A 9,539-nucleotide genomic window follows, 5' to 3' on the forward strand; every position below is an offset into this window, starting at 1 on the left:
CGCAGACTTGATAATAAACAGATCTGTCTCACACAGAAAAGTCTATCAAAGGATAAATTTGTCTCCCACAGATAAACCCTAGGTTTTGTTCCGTCTTTTGATATAAAATCAAGGTAAACATGAACCAATTAATAATCCGGTCTTATATTCCCGAAGAACAGACTAGATTAATCAATCACCTCTCTACAATCCTTCCTGACTACACAAGCAGATTGTCGAGGAATCACAAACAGTGAGACGAAGATGTTTGTGACTTCTTTATCTTGCCTATCGGAGAACTCTCACTATCTCAAGCCAATCAATCGATTGTACTCGTACGATAGAAGATGCAAGATCAGATCATACAACTACGATAAAGTAGTATCGGTCTGGCTTCACAATCCCAATGAAGTCTTTAAGTCGTTAACCTGATTTTAGAGAAGAAAATCAAAGGTTAATGGAGATCGACTCTAGCGGGCGTACTAGTAGCACACAGACGTGTGGGGATCAGTTTTGCACAATGCTAGATGTCTCCTTTATATAGCCTTCAAATCAAGGTTTTGCCTTAGTTACAAAGCAATCCTTATTCACCGTTAGATGAAAACCTGATTTAGATTCAAGCTAATATTTCTCAACCGTTAGATCGAAAAACCTAGCTTGTCACACACATTTTGGTAAACGTTTACTGGGTTCGTGAAAACCATTCCCAAACGTGTATGTGTATATTGGTTCAACATAGTAACCCAAAACGGTAACCATATGAGCATTTCATATTAATCTTGTTCTTCTTCACCATAACTAGTTCAATTGACTCAAATGAACTAGTTAAAGAGTTGTTCAATTGCTATGAGATCTTATGTAACTACACAAGACACAATTGAAACAAATATGATTCGATTCGATTGAATCGACTCATGAACATTATAGCCACTGTTTGCATAAAGCATTCCTTAGTAATTTAATGTTTCATGTTCAGAGCACATCTTTAGATCATAACCTCTTAAGTTCACAAACAAGTTCGCGGACTTAAGTTAAACGGTTGAGTTTTCCAAACTCAGCAGAAATTCTCGGAAAGAGAACTTTCGCCAGTTCGCGGACTTAGCACACAAATGAGTTTTGGAAAATCCAGCAGAAATTATCGGTCGAGAACTTCCGACAGTTCGCGGACTTGGCAAGCCAATTCCACAATCCTCCCGATTTCTCTTGATCAACAAAGTTCGAAAACTTCGGTTCAAGGAATACATGATTATGTAATCTAAACTCTCATTTCAATCATTGATACATTCTCATAGGACGCTATGTAGTCGTTATTCACAGACCGATTCACGTCAGAGCAATTCTCGAAGTGATTGAAACTTTTCACGACTTTCGTCACTAGGTGAAGATAAACTTGATCAAAGCGAAACGCTTTCTGAACACACGATTTCGAGATAAACGATAAGCAATAAATGCTCAGCTCGAAATATTAAATGTGTATGATCTAGTTTATATAGCATACGACTTTTGTCTCATAAGAAGTAGGAGATAGAAGAGATAGACTTTTGAGTGATAGATAAGTTCAAGTCTCCACATACCTTTTTGTTGATGAAGTTCCACGGTTCCTTGTATAGATCTTCGTCGTTGTATGATAAATCTCCATGAAGTCCTTGAGCTCAACTACACTTTTCTATCCTAGTCCAAGACTTAGCTATGTAAGCTAGAAATCAAGACTCATAGTTTTGATCATTAACATTGAAAAACATGCTTGAGATAGCAACGCATGCGAGGTTGATCGATCTATGCTCTAACAGCTTCGGCAACATTGGCTTTCCTGGGTCCATTCTTAGGGTTTCCTGGGTTCCGCATGGCTCGTGGCATGTTGTGGGGCCCAAAGTGGCGTAATTTGGGCCACGGCTGGAAATTAGGATTTCGACTAATACCACTAAAGAAAAGTCGTGTTTTTGATTAGAATACCCTAATTGGAATTTGTCATGGCGTTGACCACGAACAGGAGGTGGGTTAGCACGTAGGCGCGCTATTTATGGCACGTTGACACGTTCGGCATGCTACTGCGGCAAAGTGGCACGTTTGGAAAGTTACTTCCGCAAGTGGTACGTTTGGCATATTTGGTATGCTGATTAGCGCGTTGGCGTGGCATGGCATGTTTGGCATGTCATTAGCACGCTGGAGAGGAATGGCACGTTTGGCATGCATGTTGGTGTGGTTCCGGAGAACCAATTTGGCATTGTGACCATCTGGCGTAATTTTGCCTCTTTTAATATTGTGGCAGGTTTAGAGCGACCTGATTGGTCGATAAAAAGAGGGGTTGTCCAAGCATGGGAGTGGCCACACTTCCATTGTGCGTAGCGGATTTAAAGCGACCTGATTGGTCGATGGGAAATAGGGGCTGGAAAGTATGGGCCCAGCCACAACTCATGTGTGTGTGGCGGGTTTAAGGCATCCTGATTGGTCGACGGGAAACAGGGGCCGGTCAGGCAACATGGGGTGTGGCCACTTGCAAGTGGCGCCGGATGGCCTATGGCATGGCCACACCTCCCTTTGTTGCTTCTCCTATCCCGCGGCTCCATTTATTCCTTGTTTTCTAATTTTGGATAGGATTTTGCACCTACTAATCCATGGCGGATAAATTGCCTAGTTCGCCTAAGCTTAATTTTGACCGGCGGGGTCTAATATACTGCGCAGGGCGCAAAACCCTAATTTTTGCAAATTAGTCAGAGCAATATCTGAATCTTGTGAATTATCACAAAAATTGATTGAATTCTATGTGTTGACACTGAGTTCTTTAAGTTTATTTCCAAAGAGCAGTATGCTTTCCGATTGAGTACTTTTATGCAAGGACCTTAACCTTGATACTTGGAAATTCGTGCTACTCTGCTGCGAGTGAACACAAATTTTCATGCCATATCAATATTAAGGGTTCAGCCGGGGAACATAGCATAGCAAAAATACTCGGCAGGCTCCGGCATTAGTGAGTAATGCAGCTAGGAGCTTATACACTCATTAGGCTCTATACTAGTGAAAAATTCATCTAGGAGCTTGAGTTTAAATATAATATGAAGAGAGACATAGGAACTTATCAGATTTTGATATATTCTCCAAATTACCTGCGGAATATAGACATATCAATGTCTATTACATCTGATGTCGGGTCAGGTAGATAGACTTTTACAAATTTAGACCTAAACTAAAAACCACCATCAACAATACTATATACCAAGTGTATACCTTATGGTTGTTATCTTCTTGAAAGTCTCTGTCTATATTGGATGACACAAGGTATCTGTCATATAAGTCGATATCGAAAAGATTGTGGTGTACTTGGTATCCTCATCATTCCGGTTGGTATCAGAGCGAGCAAACACGAAAGCATCTAACAATATTTGGTGTGATCCAACCTATAAGACTTGAATCTAAAAAAATGGTTAAGGAAGAACCTAACGACGATTTAGTTAACGTATCACAAGATTATGAAAGTCCAAAAGTTGCATATGCTGCTACATCCAAATCTCATAACTCTCGAGATAAGATTGTTGATATCACATATTTTATGTCTGAATCTAATGTCAAAAGAGATGTTGAAAAAGAGTTGGCCAACATCCTAAAGCCTATTAGTATTCAATCCACTGAGGTTTTGAAATAGATTACAGAAATTAATATTCTTAGACAAGAGGTCAAAGAAAAGGATATGCAACTTAGTAATTTAGCCGAAAAGAATAAGTCTCTCTCTATTAAAGTAGAATTTCTTGATAAATCTCTTACTCAAGAACAAGGGTTGCAAGATAAGAAACTGACTAATGCATCTGTTATAATTTCTACTTATGAAGAAACAAATAGTCCTTGCACGACTTTATCATATAGTGATAATAGGCCAAGTTCATTCACATCTGAAACATATCATGATTCTCTCATTAAAGGTTTAAACCTGTTAGAATCATCAAATCATGAAAAAATATTGGAATTTCTCTATCTACTGATATTGTTGATCATCTGATATCTGATTCAAAGGGAACATCGGACCAATCTAGAAAATAAGATCATAAGGAATATTAATTTGAGTCGGTTGACAATAAATTGGTACTACTTCAAAATACTCTTATAAAAGTGTTTAAAGAATTATCCTGTCTTAAATATATGAAATATCATTCTGCAGTAGACAAAGTATCCAAGTCTCAAACAAAACCCGTCAAACTCTAAAGATCATGGAAAAGGAGTTGATAATATCTTTTGGAGAAATATCCCTCCACACTCATGTAGAAAAATCCATGACTCACATGAAGGTTTGACACATATGGAAAATATCCAGAAGAAAAAAAAATCGACAAATAAGAAAATCATTCAGAAATGGGTTCCAAGAAATCCTGTAACTTCTGAAGAAAGAACTGAGATCTGTCATAAGAAGATCCTTAGAATGATAAAATCATATGAAAATCTCATTGACAGAATAAAAAGAGATGGTTTCGGATATCTCTTTTATCATTTCATATCTTACTAACGATCCTTCTTGCAACATCTCACGGAAAGATCAAATTGGAAAGAGAAATGATAATCGTATTGGGAAGAAATCCTCCAAGGGAAATATGAACAAAGAATCTGATACTCTTTTACGCTTGGGAAGGCTTATGCTAGTACAACCTAGTTGAATTATTGTTGTGCACCCTCATCTAATTTGTCCTTGGTTTAAATAAGATGACAAAGCACATGAAGCCAGAGCACATCTATTGTGTTTGAAAATATCAGAAAAAATAACACAATTATAGTATATTTTGATCAAATAGGGTGATGGTTACTTTAGGTCAGATTTTTGAAAGACTAGATGGATAAAATGTAAATCCATATAGTCCACGTTCATGTTTACACCGATTTTTGGTATCTAGGTTCTCAGTTCCGAACACTATCATCCTATGAGAAATATCTTCTTCCATATTTGGGATTTTTCGGACAAAGATTCTCTCTTTGAAAATTTTGGCAATAAATATATGCAAATCTTTTTAATATTTTTGAGAAAGCTCTTTTGTTATTTTCGGTTCGAAAACATTTTCTTAATAACTTAAGAAAATTTCCCACTTATAAGTATTGAGAAACCCTGGTAATATTCTTATTTAAATTCTTCAGCATGCCTTCAGTAACTTGCAGTTTTACTAAGGAAAACAAAGAAGAAACTCAAAAAATTAAGAATTGTCAAGGGAAAAAGACAAAAAGGAAGAAGAAGACTGTCCCGAAAAACATGTTTGATTATGATTCAGATAGTTCTAAAGGATTTCAAGAGGATTCATGCCTACTTGTTTTTTATTTTCAAGATCCTAAGGTAACTAAATGGATTTCTATTGATACTATAGTTTATTTCATCACTGGTTTCAAAGAAATAAGAACCAATCTCATCATATCGGTTTAGAATCAAGACGGTTGGAAGGACAGAATTGTAAATCTTGCACAGACATGAATGAACAAGTTGAAAAACTTTAAAAACAAGAGATGGTTGTTGATAAGCTCTCGATATCTGTTTCAAGAGTTTGAGCTCTGGAGAAACTTAGATGAACAACCAGAGCACATCTAAATATTAAGTTAGATGCCTTTTCGCTTAATCTTCTAATAGACTATCAATTGTTGTTCTACAATTCTTGTATATGGTCTATTTACAACTATCAATAATGAGCTTTTATTCTATAAATCTTGTGTTATTTTGATAGTTTGTGCATCTTGTGACTCGTATATGTCTTTGCTTTAAGTTTATGGGATCTAGGTTGTTTGGCGTACTACTTGTGATACTTCAATTATAAATATAAAAAATATAACGCGGCAAGGAAATAACAAAAGACACCAAAAATTTTATTAATGATATTTCTGGACCTCGTCCAGTTTGAACAGAATGTGTATTAAGCCACTACAAACACTAGCCTACTATTAGACTTAGGATTGGAATGTTGTTGAAACTCAATATACCTTCTGAGCTATTCGGCTGTAATTGTTCCCCTTGCATATCTTGTATCTCGCAAGACCCTTCTCACACGATTCTCTTAGTTGGCGTCATTTACAGGCCTAAGAGTTACTCTATAGTCCTTTGTGAAGACTAGTGCTACCCTGACTCCAACGGGACACCTATTTGATTTTCTTCATATATGTTTCAATCAAGTTAATAGGAAGTTATTTACTTTGAGGATCTCCAAGTAAAAAAAGTATCAAAGAAAACCTCAAACAATTAGGGGTTAATCAAGCTTAGATCGTAACTTTATGGATCTAATAAGTTCATAGATGAAGAACTCCATGTAGTTTCTATCAATCTTATTCATCGACAGATAATTTTTGAATGGTCGTACAGTGGAAGAGACTGACCTTTTGGAATAGACATTAAGTACGATGATCAAGATAAGATTTCGCATAACAAAGATCTATCAGGTTAAACATAGTCTCACCCGGGCTTCATGAATCCCAAGTGAAGTTTTCAATATTGTAACCTAGTTTGTTCCTCGGGGAAACATAGGTTTATCAAGGACGAATCTTATAGAAACAAGATACTAACGTGAAGGGATAGCAGGGAGTCCTCTATGAATAAGGCTAGATTGCTTTAAGTTTAAGCAATTGTTACTTGCATTCAAAGTAAGTTCATTAATTAATTTCCATGTTTACGAATTAATTTGATCCCACGTGATCTCTCATATGGCTTTTTAATTTGGTCTCAAGTAACTTTTTTCTTAGTTAGAATATTCTAGAAATAGAGTTCTTTCATTTGTTAGAAGTCTTACGAATAGCAACCAAGTGCTCTTCAAAGAAAGGTTCTTTTAAAGTTTATCTTCTATACAATTAGGAAAAGAATTAACTTACTAACAATATTGTCGTACTAAGAAAATAAATTATTAAGCATGCAAGAAGTTTGCATCGTAATACAAATAAGAATGTTCGCATAAGTATTTGTTAAATATGTACCGTGCACAAAGTAGATGACGAGTTAACCGTATGGTCCATGAACCATCCAATTTTAAGTTCCGAATGAACAAGTTCTAAATATTCGCGAACTGAGAATTGTAGTTCACAAACTCAATAAGAATTGAGGTCAACAAAACTTGTTCGAAATTGTACAATTCGTAAACATGAAAAACTAGTTCGCGAACTCAAGTACAATGTTGGTTTCAACAGAAAACTCCTTCAATTGAATTGTTTGCAAACTAGCATTTTTTCAGTTCGCGAGCTCTAGTGTAATTTGGGTATCAACAGAAAACTTCTCAATTTGCATAGTTCATAAATTAGCATTTTCAGTTTTCAAACACTAGTGCATTATCGGAGTTCAGAAACTTCTAAGTTTTGTATAGTCCAAGAGCTAAGAAATTGTACAATTTGTGAACATAAATATCTAGTTCATAAACTCGAGTACAGTATTTGGAGTCAACAGAAAACTTCTTGAATTGCATAGTTTGCAAACTAGCATTTTGAGTTCGCGAACTCTAGTGTAATTTAGATGCCAACAGAAAACTTCGCGATTCGTACAGTTCATGAAATAACATTTTTTAGTTTGCAAACTCTGGCGCATTAGGGTTCAGAAACTTCTAGCAGTCTAGGTACTTCTTGCACAATCATAGTTTATCAAACAAAGGAATTGTTCTCAACCTCAAATGGGATAAATTCTTGGAACATCCATTGCTTGAGTTCCAGTTTGGAGATTATTCAAGTACAGGCTTGAACTCGAAACTTCTACTTCGTGTGTCATTATATATTAAAGTCATACAACATTTTATCATAAGATAGATAGGTAAAAAACCAATGAGTTAAATAGCATAATCAGTCTTCACATACCTTTGTTGATAAAGTTCAGGCTAATGTCTTCGTGTGATCTTTAGTTTTCAATCTTCAAGGGTATACGATGATTTCTGAAACTCATACCTAAATCTAATCATATTCTGATACTGACTTTAGTAGATAAAAAATCAAGAAATAGTTTTGGACAATTAACATTGACAACATGCTTGACATACCATCACGTGTGGGTTCAATCGAGCAATTCTCTAACGATAATTTTTTCGAATTCAGCGTATTTTGAGATTCTAGATTATCTGAAAGCAATTATTGACATGGGCGGTTTTGATGTTTGTGCTGCTTCACATTAGAGGTATATCCTTACTAAATCATAAACCCTATGTTTCTAGCGTAGCTTCAAGTAATTTTTCTTTAATCATATTATAAGGTTAACTAATTGTGTTTTATACTTCGTACCATATGATAGTCGTGCGAATTGTTTGAAATACATATATCGGTTTTTCAATTGGGCGATATTTACTTGGCAAGACACTAAGATTAGACAAGTGTATCGTAGTTGGGTTACAAATATATTTTTTTGTACATTGGTGGAAGTAAGAACGGAAACACTCGTATGTCAAAGTCTTATTAATGTTCCAAACCATGGGGGCCAATTTGGTTATCAATATCATCATCAGTTGGACCATGTTGTTGATTTTCATTAACCTGAAGTTGAGGAATGTAAAAATGAATTCATACTTGTTCTGCCTTAGTTGTTCGTTACAGTAAGAATTTGGTAAAATCTCGTAGTAGGCTTTGTTTTTGGTAGTTTCAACCTTTGGCCAGGGTTTAATAGGTTGTAGTTGTGAAGAGTGTTATTTTAAGTCTAAGTATTTGAAGTGTGAGGCTACAATAATTTATAGGACAATTCTCGTTTGATAGGAGGTGATATTAGTTGTGGTGGGGTTATGGTTTCTTATTCTTATATTAGAAGCAATTTTCCAACACTGGTTCTTGGTATATGCACCTTGGGCATATGATTAATAAGGGTTTACTTATCAGTGTTGAGTTTGATGATGTTTTATCGTTGAAGAACAATGTCCTGGAGTTTCAATTATATTGTTTCTGATGGAAGATCTAGACAGTGTGTGACCTTTTTCCGTTATTGATGACGTCACGTTGAAGAGTTACTTGGTATTAAACCACTGAATTCATCAGAGCTAGTTGAGTAAGGTATATGCAAAAGACAGAATGTATGCCGTTATGAACCCTTCGACATTAGTCACAATTTGATCAGAATCTGAATTGGAGCAGAGGTTTGATTGTCACGAAGTCGAAACTACATCCTTTCTCAGAAATCGGTAAAAGACTATAAGAACAATTTCGTTAAAGTCTGTAAAAGGATATTATTATCAAAGCACGTTGAGGTTGCTGAAATGGTGTAAAAAGTTGGTGTGTCAGTTGTTGAAGTCTTTGTGAAGGTTGACAAGTTTTGTTTTAAAGCATATAATATAAATGCAATGTATTATAGTATGATAAGATTTTAGGAGGAGTAAGACTCGGGGTGAGATATGATCACATAATCATGATGTTAGGTGTCACACCCGCAAATGACTAGGCCGGTCATACTAGGTGAGACGGACTCGAGCAAAGAAAGACTCGTATATGAAAGCTTAATATTTGCATGCAGTGATAATGATCCATGGATTGATTGTACTTGGTGCGTAGTTGGAATCATGCTCAACAAGCTTTGATACACATGATAGTTATGAAGTATCTCGTTAAATCGATTTGGTGGACATGCTCATGGCAAGAAGCAATTATGTGTTTAGTTG

Source organism: Papaver somniferum, chromosome 7 (assembly GCF_003573695.1).
Source record: "Papaver somniferum cultivar HN1 chromosome 7, ASM357369v1, whole genome shotgun sequence".
In the NCBI taxonomy this organism is placed as follows: Eukaryota; Viridiplantae; Streptophyta; class Magnoliopsida; order Ranunculales; family Papaveraceae; genus Papaver; species Papaver somniferum.